The following is a 16951-nucleotide window of genomic DNA, read 5'->3' on the forward strand; positions in this document are numbered from 1 at the left end:
CGAGCGTTGCGACTTTGGATTCTCTGTTTAAACCATCTGTTTATGTATCGAATAATTTTTCAAGAACATAAATGACATGCTGTATTATGAATGTTGAGAATTACCCTCTATATGACAAATAGCTGGAAATAAATATACTACATGATTTATTTATTGCTATTGAACGAATTTCTTAACTTGTACTTAACATTTTCATATATATAATACCGACTTACTGTGAACACCTACCTATTTCAGATGTTATATTTTAAACATAATAGTTACTATATTCTGGAGTAATTATGTTATATATATACAACTGATGTATTTAATGTCATTATTTTATATATTTTTTCATGCATTGCGGAAAATGTAATTTTTAAAAGAGCATTGACCCAGATGGGAATCGAACTCACAACCTTATGATTTGAAATCCGACAGCTTACCAGTGAGCTAACACAAGGACTTCTGGAAACATGCTTCTAGCGGTGTATAATGGTTCTCAAGAAAATTATGACACTCACATCCACAACAAACGCTGTTTTCGTTCTACTTTGACTATTGTTTTAGTACTCAGGCGATAATTATGTTCTATGTCTTAAATTTGATCATTCTTTTACATATAGAAAGATTCATTTACATATCTAAATGTTCCATTACGTATGGAGAGCTAAATGACAAACAAGCACGTACTGACATTAATACAAGGTTTCGAAATATTGTATCATTAAGTATTTCAATTAATGTTTCTTTTTTTCTACACTTGATAACAAGTCTTATTATATTTGAAAGAAGAAAAACACATCTGCATACTTTTTCCCTATTGCAAAGGCTGGTTTGGAGGTTCGAACCTGGTTTACTATTTTCCGAAGATACCCGAAGTTGGACTTAAAAAATGTCTGCCTCAAAACACCAATAAAGAATGCACTCGACCTTTTTGAGACAAGGTGTACATTGCCACTGATGTACAAAGCTGTTAAGGAAGCCTAGTAAGACTATGTACCTGTGTTTTGAGGAACTATTTTCTGAAGGTGGGCAAAACGTAATGGAAATTGTTGGAATGATTGGTTTAAATTCAGTGAAGTTGTGATTTTCTACCCGAAATAACACTGTATATGCTGTTAAGAGGTTATATTAAAGCTTTTGAAGTTTCATTTTGTAATGTTAGACTGAGTGTTAAATGATATAACAGAAATAGGCTTACATCCGAGAGAGGGATACGCAATATTAATAAAGGTCTCCCCCACACCAATTATAACTCAAGTCTGTCCAATGAAAATTTATTAATAAATTTAGCAATGAATGGGTTTTTACACAGAAATAAATTTATATAAGGTTGACATATAATTTTGATTTAAATGATAATTTCAAACTTACTGTGAATATGTGTGAGATATATTTGTAACAAATTTTCCAACAAAATTAGCGATACAAAAAAATAATAATCCAACTATATTTTTAAGTACAGAAAGATGCTCAGAATCGAAGGTACCGTGCCAGAACAGTATTACATTAACTTTACAGACTCTACACTTTTCAAATTATCTCGTACTTCGATGGGTCACCACAACGGATTACAAACCCTAAATGCCTCGTGATAGAACAGACCAAAGAAAGTAAGTAATATATAACAAAATTTAAATTTTAAAAAAAGATCAATTAAACAAGCAAAAATGACTAATGAAAGCAACTACTTAAATAATAGAAGACAAAAATGCAATACTTACGTTTACTGTTGGATCACGTAGGACATATGTTTGATAAATCCGTCTAATGCCGAGACAAAGTTACATTTATCAAACCACCACTCTTAATAAAGCTTGCGCTTAAATATTTTTAGTGGAGCACCATAGTGAATAATGAATTACTGTATATCACTTTCATCCAAAATATAGCTCTAACAAACAACACATATTACTAGGCGCTGCTAACGAAGAACAAAAAATTGCTCCCGTAGGTCAAGTAGATTTCATGGCTTCTAACCTGGTCATCGATGACAAGGGCCAGAAACCATGAAAATTCCCACCAGTGGGCAATATAATGAAAGATATATATGCTCCAAGTACACCAAGGAGCAAAAGTTCATTCATTCCATCTTGACATGTTTACCAAAATTTAAATAAAAATTACAATGTGATAAGTTCAATTAGAAACAGACTTAGGAAAGAATAATAACGTAAAGATGGAAGATCATACATATGTTACAATTATCGCCCTACTAACAGTAGGATAGCGAAGGGAATATTTATATACACGCTTGAAGAGTTAATAGGTACTCAGCTTAAATAAAGTAGAAACATGAGACATTTTACTGAAACTTCTTAAATCTATATACTCAGAAATGAAGAGAAACAGGACCGGAAGTCATGATATTAGCGTTGATTTTGTGCCAGAGACAATGCATTAGAGAGTTTTGTTAAAAAAGAATGTTGAAAGCTATGAAACAAGCTCTCTCATGTTTTAAAATGTGCAGATAATCTTTTAAAACGTCCATTTCTCCCTCAATACATGCTCAGGACTACTAAAAGTTGATTGATTGCACAAAATATAGAATATTATCCTCTACAATAAAATATCATCCTCTAAAACCTAAGCAAAATAAGATATTATTCCATTTATAGGAAATAGAGCTGATTAAGTTCCAATCTGTAAATGTACTCTTCATGAAACCAAACAGTGACATGATGTTTTAAGTCATTACAATGCGTGTCAGAAATCTGCGCAAGAAGCTGGCAGTTATAACAATATTAAATTAACCGTGTGCCCTTTAATGCCTACATTAGCCCGGAAATCATATTTCAACATGAAGTTCTTACTGTTTGCAAAGAACAGCAGAAAAATTTAACATGCTTTGAATGGCTGGCTAAGGCTTGACTGCAGCTAGTGTTACTGCCATTCATACGAACTGAGTTCTGGGTTATTATAACATAACTAAGTTTGAAAAATAAATAAGAGCTGCAATGTAAAGCTTTGACAATTTCGAAAGTACACATCCAAAATGGCGTTAGATATGTTTTCATTATGTAGTACGTTAGTTTCTAAAACTAAGCGAATCAACAAAAATTAACATCTTCGAGTTGTTGTGAGAGATTTTAATGTACCGATGCAATTAAATTTATATTTTCCTTGATGAATTATAAACTATTAAGTGATTTAAAATAACTAAAGTTCAATAAACGTGAAGCAATAATGATTATTTTTAGTCATACTTTCTATGTTTGTCCTCTTTGAGTTAAACAAAGCTGAAATATTTGAAAATATCGCCTATTTTTGTTAAACAAATATGATTATTAAACTCTACTTTATTCTAGTATTCCTATTCGAAAACTATATTTTTTCGACCTACTATAGTGCATATCTTTCATGGTTCTTACGTTCTTTAGAAACATTTAATCCTAAAGAGTAATTTGCACGACAAATGAAAATACTTGCAAATTATAAGGTAAAATTTAGTTCGAGTTTAACAATTCTAAACTTACACCAATATAGAGAATAGTAAGATATAACTGCGTTTAGTAAATACCAATATTATTACCATTAGAAATGTTTATTCCTATTGTTGCCATGGGGAAAATAAAACAAGAGATATATTTATTTATCTATTGTCAGACATGTTTTATTTTCGTAAATCATACTTTGATACAACTTTAAAAAGCTCATTACCTATAAGCTGTATTCTATGTAGTGCAAGTTATAACATGCGTTTCTATATTTTAAAACGCTAATGTTGCAAAGCGTGATCACATTTCAGGTTTCTTCATGATGCTGCTGAAGACAGCAATTCCGGATTTTGATTCTATGATGAAATTAAGAAATGGACGGTCGGCTCTAAATGTGTGTTCAATCGGCAAAAAAGCAGATAGGGGAACTTTAGCTCCGACTGAAAAGATTTATTTCTTGTTTTAATATGTAAAACAAAGAGTAACAGAACAAAAATTTACACAAAAGTAATATACAGTATCGAAACAAAATCCATGGTTGTGGCATTGCATATATTGTAACTGTGCTCAAATTACTGCATGTTAAAGTATTTTGGAAGTTATACATTATAATACAAATGTAAGTTTTTGTATGTTAATAGATGCTATCATTTTTTTCAGCTATATTACAGAAACTGCATGACAGATTTAGAAAAACAAAGTTTAATGTAGCTTAACAGAAAAAAATCCACAACAATAATTAATAAGCAAAGTCCCATTCCAATTCTCATTGCATTAGTTAAACGTGTTATTTATTAATTTAATGTGTTTGTTATACCACTGTATCATGGAATTCTGACATGTAGCTATAATTATTTAACATATTTAACGACTGTTGGTTCTTTTAAAGAAGTTAATGTTCAATTGCTGCACTAATAAGCTACATTTTAAATACCAGTATATATATATATATATATATATATATATATATTGGTATGTTTTGAATTGTACCAACAATAAATTACTTACAAAATTTTAGTTGTAGTTGGAATTTACGTAAGATAAAAGTAAGTAATTTTGGAAATTTGAGACAGTAGAATAGAAACGAAAAGCGTGAGGCAAGAACATGGTAACCCACAATTTTGCAATTGCCGCGTTTTGCAGCATCAAGTAGAGAGTATTGCATTCGATTAACTTTGTCTGTTTAATCCTTCGTGTATAATATGTGCAAAATCAGTTTTCCGACTTTGAAAATGAATTGTGGAGAAACCTCATACTTCTTAAAATAGTAAAATTGTAGCATAGCATGTTTTTGCCTCACACCCTTGGAATGGTAGTGTAAATATTATAAAATATTTGTATTTCGACTTTCCATATAATGATACACATATAACTTGATATTGAGTCTTTCTAGTTAAAATATTTAAACTCACTTTTTTCGTTTGGATAGTTAAAGTATGGGACTATAATTTAAGCATATGGGAATATGATGACACATGGGACTATACTAAGTAAAAATGGACATCTCCCACTTCATCAACGGTGAGATTTCGTCCCAATAAATACTTCTCCAATTGTCTAATAATTAGCTGCCATAAATTGCGAATAGTAACCATTTTACTGTTTTCTCATCTAAGAATATGGGTATTCTTACTGCCAAAATTTATGGAAATATAAAGCTGCTTCAAATGATGTAGTACCATAGATGCTCTAAATGTAAACAGTCAGTAATATATATACCATAATGCTTCTATACTAAAAAATCATTTTAGAGTATATCATTTGAGGGGCCGTGCCGTCAAATGCCGTCTTGTGGATGCTTGAATTCTTACGGTTACTAGTATGAAGATTTTCACAGCACTCTACGCGTCATAATGTATAAAAATACATCTAGGGGTTTTTAAAAATTGAAACTGCACTGGGCGTCGCAATTTACCATTTCAAAATGCTCATATATATATATATATATATATATATATATATATATATATATATATATATATATATATATTTGCTTTCTAATCGTCTTATAAAGTGTAAAGTGTAAAATACAGTGTAAAGTGTATCTCATTGCACCATCACACCAATACGAGCTTTTTTTACACCTTATAAATGACAAGACGATATTAGAAAGCAAATATGCTTTTATTTAGTTTAAATATACTCGTTGTCTTGTTGTTCTACCACCCTTGAACGTTTAAGTTCTATTTCAGTCAATACTCAATGTGATATCAGCAAAAGTACTGAACTTAACCATTTTAATTATCCTAATCATGAGAGAGATGATTTCGTTGTTAACTGTAGACGTTCATACCTTTCGTCATTGAAAAAGTCCACGAAGCATAATTCACATCAAACTTTGCGGATTGTTTTATATTCTTGTTATAGTTTGCAGCTACATTAGACCTTCTTAGAGGTGTGCTAAGTTAAATTGTATCTTGATATGTATACGGTAGATGAAATTGCTAAACCTAATTGTTACCTAGTGTCACCCGTATAAATAGATCCTAACCTAGTAGAATTATGTTTTCTTTATTTGTATATATATTGTTCAGTCCCAACTGTACACTAAAATCTATTATGTATGTTCTTTATTAGAACACTTGGCGTTATTACTCTGTTACGAAATTCTTATGAAAATCTTTTAATTTTTCATACAGAAAGGCCTTCTTTCTTATCATTGTATAAGGTAAATAATACAACATTACTTTGAGTAGATTAAAACATAGTTGGAGACGTGAATGGAATCAGAACGGAAACGTTGCAATATTTATTTTCCTTTTCAATACGACTGAGTCTAATAAGAACGTTTTTGCTTTTATAATCGTATGACGAAGCATGTGGCTTCGTGTAAGCAATTTCGTTACGAACGGCATTGCAAAATACTGCAAATTGTCAAGAAAAACACAATCGCTTTGCAATAAGACCTTCTGCTCTATCTATGTGCACATGTATGTATATACGATAAAAAAATGAGATGACTATGCACTAAATAAAGAGTATAATTCCGCTTTCTTACCAAATTCTTAGAGGTTTTTTCTATGAATTTTCCTAAGTACAAGTTTATCAGTTCCAAACGTATTACTTATAACATATGCAAAACACTTGATGACTTGGAGGCAAAAACCCGTCAAGTCCAAATAGTGAAAGTGTAACCGAGATACCTTAACAAGAGTGTCCATCCATCAGATTTTCTAGTAATTTGGCATTTATATACCAGACCAAAAATAAATCAACACGCATATTTTTGTTTCTTTCGTAAAATAGGTTAAAGGGACAGCGGGTCCCTTTTCAAAAAACGGTCCATTTGATTAAAAGGGCCCTTTAAAGAAACGAAACTCTGCCAAGGCAAAGATTTCTTCAAAGTAGGAAATACAGGTTTTCTTGTTTGGGCAAAAAAACTGTTGCAGGAGCAATAGCCTCTTCGAAATGACAAATTACTCCGCACAATCCTTAAAGAAATTGGATTTCGGTGAAATTGCTTGAATCGTGATATGTTGTAGATATTGCGTTCCTAAGAAAAAGTTTCAATGGGCACAACCACAAATCACTGACCCATTGGCCATTACTGTGCCACTTTTTCGAAAAGAGCCAAAGTTAGTGACGTTCTATATTTCGGTAAAATGACTAAAACCGTGATATGTTGATATTGTGAAGATATGTGTATTTGAACACATAATGATACTTTTTATTTCGGACTTTGGAATATTTTATTTTAAAACTGAATACAGTGAAAAGCATAATCGTTCATTTAGTGTTGAATCAATTTTCGATTTTTTCTAAGTTTATTTGCTTCTCCTACCAGTAAGTTTTCTTGCTATCTGTCATTTCTTTCTTACACTTGCAATTTCTCAATCAATAAAATCGACAGATTGTTTTCCTGTCAGCATTCATATCATCACCCACCTTTGGTTAATCTATGAGCATGCAGGTTTCATCGAGACTGAAGAAATAGTCAACGACCCAGGATATTAACCCGGATGTACATCGAACAAAACCATTGAGACACTTTTGGGAAGAGGTAGTCCGGATCGTATGAGAGACGAGTCAACATGTAGGACCACAAGCCACGAATCCGAGTTTACGAGAAGTTTGCCTTGCTCACTTAAAGAGCACTTTGCTTTAGCAAGCGTTGTAGTTATCAGTTGCGATGGATAATGCGTTAAAGAACATTTTCGACTTTAATAAGATTTAGTGTATTCGCAACGTTGGTTTACCTGCCCGAGTTTCGCAAACCCATAACTCCCAACTACTTGAACGACCAGCTGACCAGAAAGAAGGATGGACGGAGATTAACCCACTGGAAGAGTCATCGAGAAGGCAACACCAAGATTTACAATTAAGTGCAAGTAGATTAACGAGTCCTAAAAGTTACTCCCTTCTCACCCCATTCAACGCTTTTGATATCACGATCTGTTTCTTTAGTATATGTTTGATTTTATTTATATGAACCCAGGTCAGATCCTGTAATTTACGCTCTACCAAATTCAATGGTAACAAAATTATGGGAGCAACTTGTCAGTTCTAATATCCCCAATTACAATGGCGGAAATGTTTAACTGTTAATCTTGTGTGGATGCACACATACTTGTAAACCTCGATTTTTGCAATCAAGTTGAAGATAATTAAGATTTATTTTTGAATTAGTTTGTTCGCCGCTCACCGTTAAAATTTGCTGAAATTCTGTTTGTTTTACTACCGTCCCTCTACGCTCTCTATTTGTTGTGTTATTTTGATTTTATGTGAGTTTTTTTTTTGAGAATTTCGAATATTACTGCGTCATTCATGAGTTCAATGCAGTCAAGTACCGTCATTTGCTGCCATATCTATTACGGGATGGGGCCTTGGAGTAGTTTTTATCATTAACTTTGACAGACGAATTTGTGAACTTGTCGTATGCAGACATAAAGAGACGTATGATAACATTATTTGAAGGTTTTGTAGATAAGAAGGTTACGGAACACACCATTCGTTCTAGAGATCAAAAAGTAGGGGAACCCATTATGACATATTTTTATCATAAGCTAGATCTCATGCTTAGTTGCGATAAAACTATGTCTATACAGCAACAAATCAATTTCCTAGTTGAAGGATTATTGCCTTAGTACTTTATACTTACATGTAATATATCGTTTTCGTGGTTGATGCGATGTGTGATTTTTTTTACAAGAACAGTCAGCTGAGTTAATTATGAATTATAAGACGCTTATTAAAAAGCTAAGTAGAGAGATATAATCTTGCAGTGCAGTATACAACAATTTACCGCTAAGATAGTTGATGTTTTCTTGCGCGATAATTCTCTCGAATAACAACAGCAGAGAAAAGAAAAGCTTCTAGGTTTACATCATGATATCTTATCCGCTGGGGAAGAATGCGGTAATCAACAGTTCGTAGATTCTATCCCGCTTCATCAACAGAAATGTAACTCTTTTTCCTCTTTTTTCTTCTGAATGTAAGAATGGCATGAATAATAATATGCACAACAGAATGAGCTGTACAACGAATAATTCTGTTATTGTTAAGGCCCAACAGAACAGGCGAAAAGAGCATCATAGTACACCTCACGCGAATAATAATATACACTCTCTAGCTAAAACATTAATGTGCAATATGTCACAATTAAAGATAAGTGTTAATTGTATTTTTTTTTAAATATCGAAAATAATTCAGAGAATAGTGGGAGACCTGCTTCCAAGACCCACATGATAACTACGCCTATTGTTAGGGATAAGATTCTACCTTGTATCAAAATCACTATTGGAAATAAGAGTATAAAGCGTTGTTCGACTCTGGTAGTCAAATTTGTATTTGTACTAGGGAGCTTCTTCCTCCTAACACTAGACTTGTTAAAAGACGTACTATCATCCGTGGCATCTCGAGTAAAGGACTGGAAACTAACATGTTAGCTGTGCTCAAGTTCAAAATTTACGGCTATTCATTTACGAATTGTTTTAGATTTGTAGATAAATTTGTATCTTATGTTTTCTTGCGGAATGATTGGTTACTTCCTCAGCATGTTACTTTTAACCAGGACATTTCCGTAGTTTATATAGTTAGGTTTCGGAAACGCACTGATTACGCGCTACCTGAGAGTCATGCTATAGGCACAGTTTCCGAACAGCGAACTTAATGCTAGCGTATTTCTTAACTGCTTAATCTGTTACTTTGCCACCAAAATCTAGTGTTTCTGTACATGTTTGTAAATTTAATGATTTAGTGGAAGTTAAGAATATTTAGCAACCCAATGAGAAAATCTGTTCTAAAGCTGAAATTTTTGTTATTGAGTCTAGAGTGGATTCTGTTAACCCAACTAAAAAAAAGGAGTCAACCCAACTAACAAAAAGTTGTGTTTAGAGAAAAATCTTCTCTTACTTGTAGCTATTGACATTAGGCCGAGTGCACATTAACTAAATGATACATATAGTGCTCAAAATCATGGTTTAGCCAATAAACAAGACAACAGTAACTTTCGTGCTGGTTTCGACGTCAAGCGTGTGGACATTAGCCCTCAACTTTCTGACGATCAGAAGCAAATGTTTTATTCTGTTATAGAAGATTATAAGGGTGTTTTTTCTTCGTCAGAGGGTGATTCTGGTGTGGCCATGAGTTACATACATGAAATTAAAATGCTAGATGGTGTCCCAGTTCAAACCAATCAGTTTCCAATTCCCTTCCACTTACGAGAAGAAGTTAAAAAACAGGTTGATTCTTTACTTAAACAAAAGGTAATTAGATGGTGTGCATCCAGTTATAATTTACCCACTCTGCTCGTGAAAAAGAAGTCTGGATCTTTCAGATTTGTTTTGTACTAAAGGGGCATTAACCTCTATATTGCACCGGACAGTTATCTAGTAACGTCGATAAAAGACGTTTTAATAAGTGTCGCTACCTGTGCTTCTCCGACTTATTCAGCGGTTTCTTCTAGGTGAAGTTCGCTTAGGAATATCAACAGGTCACTGCCTTTTCAATCCCAGAAATTGGTTCTTGTATTTTTACGGCCCTCCCACAGGGTCTCAGTGGGTTTAAACAAATTCCGCTGGTTCCGCTGGATTAAACAAATTAGCGAAAATTAAATTGGAAGCATAAGAATCTGAACAAGTCTTTTGGTACCTTGATGATTTTTTCTGGGGTGGAAACACTTATGAGGACATTGTCAATCTCACCAAGAAATTATTTCAAGAACTAGAGACCGTGGTCTTAAACTTGCACCAGAAAAATTGCCTTATTTTTCATTAACGACTTTGGGATACGATATTTCTTACGATGGTTTGCGAATTTCCAAAAGAAGAACTGACTCAACTAGTAATTATGAACGTCCAAACACAAAAATCACTAAGAAGCTTGTGTTTTGGTTAGGCTGGTCAATACGTTTTGCAAAGGGGCCCGGTATAGCTCTGACGCAGCACAGGTGCGAGAAGGGAGAAGGATGCTAGGCACTTACACACTCTCTCTCCCTCTGTATGTATATCTATCTATGTATCTGTATATATATAACGCTACATGTGAATGTCATAACCATCGTAATTTTCAGCGGATTAAGACGAAACTTGGCACAAACATTAATTGTTGAAATATCTTCAACAAGATAGTTAACCAGAGCAATGAGATAAAAATGTTCAAAACGGCGGCAATTCAAACTCTTTGAAAATTCCAAGGGAAATAAATTTCGCCCATAAATAGGTATTCAGAATTTTTGTGTGACACCCTCTTTTACTAAAACATTTGTATGCAAGAACTTATTCTCTTTTGTTGAAATTTTGGACCCGATTAAACACCTAAAGAAGGTTCACGCCTTTTCGCTACGGTCAGGCTTCTTCTTCTTTTTCTGCAGGAGGGGGGATATTTTCCTATCGGAACAAGACGATTGTTAGTGAGGATATGAAGTTACAATTGAAAGTAAAGTAACTTGTAAAACAAATGAAAGTGATGTAACCAAAACGAAAGCCTCTTAGTAGTTAACGTAGAAACATGGTCGAGATGTTTAAGGCATATAGTGGTTGTATTTTTAATAATCATGAGTATGGATGTCGAACCCCTTCACCTGAATGTTTTCTTTACTTTTTGCAGCTACGTCAGAACGTTCAATTTTATTTTTTACTAATTGCAAATGGCATTTACATTGAAAAAATAAGAGTAATTTTGGTGGCATTTGTAAGGATATTCTCTTTCGAAATGAAGACAAGAATAAACGCAATACGCAAAGACAAAAAGTATTATCAGTACTAAACATTACCAAAAGTAATTGCTACGAAAGACTAAATACGACCTCTTTTACCACCTCTCATGAGCTGTATGTATTATTAACAAAAAATTAAAGACTGTCCTTGCCGGGTATTCGAACTAGCGTCCTTTGCATTTGTAAACCAGCACCTTAACCACTACACCAAGATCATGGCTTGGTGAACGTTTAGTTGTCGGTTTTTATTGATTATATTTGTGTTTTATGTTCCCACTTCGAAAATATTTACCCTTTTGTTCTCCGTTCTGCAGCTGTTTCTGGCTATCTCTTTCGGTATCGTCCTTTATTTACACTATGCACTATTCGTATTCACAGCTTGTGCCCCTCTGCAATGTCTTATTTAGATTAGACTTCTCTTCTTACCCGTCAGTAAACACTTCATTGATTTAATTCTCATACTCTCCATGGATGGAGCGCGGGAATGCCAGACTCGAAAAATAGGTGTACATTTACTTTCCTGACAAACTATACATCTTAATGTTGTCTATGGTTAAGTGTTATTGACTCTCCCCATTCCTTCCCAGGGTGCGAAATATTTTTTTAATGGTTTCGTAAAATTCTACGAAAATTGTTGAGTATACCTGCCTTATGCTGTTTTAAAAAATGTGGCGCCGTAGTTGCCAAATGGTGACTGATTGGTAGTTGTGTCCAACGAGACTTTTCCTCAGAATGACAATATCTGCAATATATCACAGTTTCAACCAAATACACCGTAATCCAAAATACTGTTACCTCCTGCTCGTATTTTTAAAACGTGGTCGTATATTGGCCAAACGATAAGTGATGGGTGATTGCGCCTCTTCAAACTTGTTCTCAGGATCACAATATCTACAGCATATTACGGTTTCAAGCAATTCCACCGAAGATAGAAATTAATTTACCTTCTACTGGTTTTAAACGTTTGGCCCTGTATTGCTCAAATGATCAGTGATTTCTGGATGTCCTTGTTGAGAATTTTCCTCAGAATCACAACATCTACAACATATCACAGTTTAAGTCACTCTCATCGAAATATAGAATATAGTTATTTCCGCTGGTTTAAAAAATGGCGTCGTATTGGCCAATGATCAGTGATTGGTAGTTATGCCCATTATGATTTTTCTCACTATCACAATATCAAAAACATATTACTGTTTTAGTCATTTTCACCAAAATCTAAAATGTCATTATCTTTGTCTGTTTTCAAAAAAGTGACCCTGCAGTGGCCAATCGGTCAGCGATTTGTGGTTGTGCCCATTGGAATTTTTTTCTCAGAAACACCATATCTATAATATGTCACGGTTTCAAGCAATTCCAACGAAATCCAATTTCAGTAAGGATTTTGCGGGCTTGTTTGTTTTTTCGAGAGGGGCAATTGCCCCTGCAAACTTTTCTCGACAAAACGACAAAACCCGTATTTCCTACTTTGAAGTCATCTTTGTATCTGCAGAGTTTCGCTTCTTTAAAATGGATCTTTTATTCAAGGGGACCTTTTTGTAAACGGGCCATTTACCCCCTCCTAAACTATTCTCGTGTCCCCCTCGAAAGAAACAAAAGATACTTGTCAATTTATTTTCGATATATGTGCCAAATTTGAAGAAAATTGCATGACGAGAAACCCTTGTGAAACTATCTCCTTACATTTTTATTTTTTGGACCTGATGGGTTTTTGCCGAAAAGTCTCAATTAGTTTCTGACTCTTACAATTATAACTTCTCTTAAAGAGTGAACTGATTATTTTATCTTGATGTATCATACTCTCTTTCCTAACTGTATTTGGTTTACTTCACAGAGTATTTCAGCGATATGTTCACGCAATATTAACACATTACATATTTTTAATGGGTATTGGATAGTTATAGTTTTCAAAGTAAAAAAAAAAACGTTTTACTTGTAACAGCTGCAGCTTTCGTCCCTTCTTCATTGACTTGTATAAGAGCTTTCTGAAAAAACTTGGATACTCTGAGCGAACCAACCTTCGAAATTCCACTTAAGTCCGCATTAGCGTTAAACACATCTTTCACACCCAGCTAAAATGATAGAACACAAATACAGTAAAATTATTCGACATTTAAACCTAAATATAAGTTTTAATAAGGTATATTTATTGTCTATTTACAGTGACATGAAAAAACAAAATTGAGATAAAATATACTTAAGTGGTGTGAACTACTTAAAATCATTCACAAACCTTAAAAATGTGATTTGGTAAGACTACATTATGAAGTAGCCCTATATAGCGATTTCTACGGTACACCAAAAAGAAATCATAGACTTTAAACTAAGTCTAAATATCCATTAAATAATTTGTAATGTTTCGCTTCGATCCAAAATTTCAAATAAAATCATAATAACTTAAGGTGGTAAATAGTAGTAACTATGATTAGTGGTCTTAAAATCATTACTAGGGCAATAACGCAATACTATAGTAATATTCAGATGACATGTATAATAAGTAACTGACTCATATTCTTCCAGGTCATTATTACTTTAAGAAAAGACGTAAAAGGTTTTATAGAATAATATTTTTTGCAACGAAGGTAAGAAAAACGAAAGAAGAATGCCTGATATATATATATATATATAAAACTGGGGTAAAGAGATTTGCGTGTTCATCACATACATCTGGTAAATCCTTCAAGTTAAAAAACCTGAATCTTGTCTATCAACTTCTTTACAACTGAACTCGTTGTCAAACTTGGTTTGAGTATTAGAAGGACAAAAATGACAACAAATGTATTACGAACTAAAAATACGTAATAAAACCTCCTAGGTAGAATTTTCTGTTCATCTTCGAACGTTACATTCCAACAATTTCCCTTGGCTATAACTTCTGTTGTTTGTGGTAAGAATAAATATATCACATGGGTCTTACATTTCCCTGTTGAAACAATCTTAACATCATTCCAGTTGTTCGACACTGAACAAAAGATATAATAGTGTGACGGTTTTTGGTAAGCCTCTCTAGGTTACTTACAATGATTTTAAAACGTATTGCACTTATAAATAACATTACATTTTCTCGCAATACTGTGGTAGAGTACGCGGCACTATTAGAGGGAACACGAGATCAAGTTGCCCTTGAGGTGAGCAGATATCAGATGCATGCATGTTTTGAATTTCTCGCATACTGTCCTATGTTGTTGTTTCGAGTATATTATGCATTATAATCAGCGCCGTTTTCCTCAGCCTAGAACATTGTAAAACAAAAATGTATTGCATTTGTATTGTGTTTTAAAAAATAAAACATTTTGAACCTAATAAGGATTAATTAAAATCTGATAGTTTGTTTATTATATAAGTCCGTAAGTCAAAGTTTTGACTCGCTTGGAAATAGAGGTAATTTTCTGTAGTATTAATTCTAACGATAATACAAACGTAGTATTATTATTATGTCTAAGGTTTTTTAATTTATATATGCATACTACGCATTCTTTCTAGATTACAAATCATTAAATTTACACCCAAAATTTATTAGAATTTTTTGAATTGATTTTTTTTCGAATAAAGAAATTTAACAACCAAATAACTTTACCTTTTCCAGAGGCTTAACTAAGTTTATATGTTTCTCAATTTTAAACGAAGGAATATATACTTTAACCAATTGCTTCTTCAAATGTTGTTTAACTTCATGTAAGCGACTAATCTTTGATAAAACATTGTTGATCGTAGAACCATTGAAAGGTAATAGAACCAACATGTAAAATTTTTCATTCTAAAATCAAAATAAGAAAATGGAACAATGTTAGTGAAATGTAGTTGATGAAACGTAGGCAGTAGTAATATAAAAAAAACAGACTTATTTGATTGATTACAGAATTAAATGGATATTGAAACATTCTATAATATTTTCTAGTAATTTGAAATGTCTAGTAATTATACCTTTGTATCCTATCATTATATCAACTCTATCTTTTATACGCAAACTGTTCAAACACAACTATTTGAGGTTGTACAGAGCTACTAAAGTCTTTTATACAGTCACACTTTCAATATAATTGAAATGTTTAGTATCTTATACTTGCAGAAAAGCGCAAACTTCCAAACAAGAAGACTTGCATATAGCATAGACAAATAAATTCCAATAAATAATATTCAAAATTTAGTACCAGGTTATAAAATTTATCTGTAAAATATAGTTTGTCTTAGCAATATTAAAGTCACACTACAAAATTAACATGAAGAGCACTAAACGTTCTGAGTACTTCTACAATTTCCGTAAATCGCATCGTATGTTCAGTTATTACATTGTTTTAATATCTCTCTCAGAGTTTTATATATATATATATATATATATATATATATATATATATATATATATATATATATATATATATATATATATACAAAAGGAATAATCTGAATTAAGTTAACACAAATTTATAAAATTGTCGCATACCAAGTAAGCATTGCTCACATTTGTTTCTCTGGTGGCTTCTTTTAAATTATTGTACTCAATATAACCTGAAACAAACTTATTTCGTTGCTAAAAAGAAATTAAATTCTAAATCCTTCTGTTTTGTCCTATCTTTGCTTCTTTAAAAAAATATGCCTATTTTTTCGAACAGCTTGATGATTTACCTTTATATTATTTCAATTTTCTATTTTCGCTAAGGAGGTTGTTTTTAGTTTTTTGTTTTGTTTATTTATTTATGTTACCCTTGTCTCGTTTAGTTTTTGCTTGTTCTGTATTGTTTGTATAGTTTGTTGTTCTTCTCTATCTGTCCTAAACAAGGACGTAACTTAAAGAAATGTTCAAAACGTAACCTTGCTCTTGGGGATGCTTAGTCCTTCGCCTTCAATCATGATGCATCTCCATAGTCTACAAAAGCTGCTTAGTCGTCTGAAGCAATTATTCCAGTGATATTATAAATTGAGAACCTTATTATGTTCATGTGTGTTCTATTTTGTTTCATACTACTGTGTACTTCTCAGGACATCTCTTTTTGAGACGTTTACAACTCACTCACAATAATTTACGTGGTGTACATTTTTGTATTTAGAACTTATCAGATCAATTAAGAACCAAAACGTATTCATGAAACCTGAGAACAGTGAGGACTCTACTGTTTTCCATACTGTTATAGGTGGAATGGGGATGAGTATGTATATAGAGAAATATGTTTTGATCAACGAGTAGGATATGAACGAAGCAACAAAAAGCATTTACTGAAGTGCCGTGTAACACCATGGTTAAATGTAGTAATAAATATAACCATGTACAACTATTACGGAAGCACCAATCTCACCGAGGAGTTTCTTCTCCAGAAAACAACAGCTGTTGGTACAATGAGAAAGTGCAAAAGTGACTTCCCTTGGGAAATGACTGAAATCC

At 32.8% G+C, this 16951-nt stretch overlaps 1 long non-coding RNA gene across 1 annotated transcript; it reads right to left on the bottom strand.

Annotated features, from left to right (window-relative positions):
• Positions 1-3713: 3713 nt before the first annotated feature.
• Positions 3714-15285, bottom strand: LOC145684823 (uncharacterized). Its single transcript, XR_014131405.1, has 3 exons — positions 15152-15285; positions 13508-13646; positions 3714-3859 (listed from the first exon to the last, which is right to left on the bottom strand). It is a non-coding gene; the product is annotated as an uncharacterized LOC145684823 (long non-coding RNA).
• Positions 15286-16951: the final 1666 nt, after the last annotated feature.

Source organism: Thermobia domestica, chromosome 5 (assembly GCF_964235325.1).
Source record: "Thermobia domestica chromosome 5, izTheDome1.hap1.1, whole genome shotgun sequence".
NCBI lineage: Eukaryota > Metazoa > Arthropoda > Insecta > Zygentoma > Lepismatidae > Thermobia > Thermobia domestica.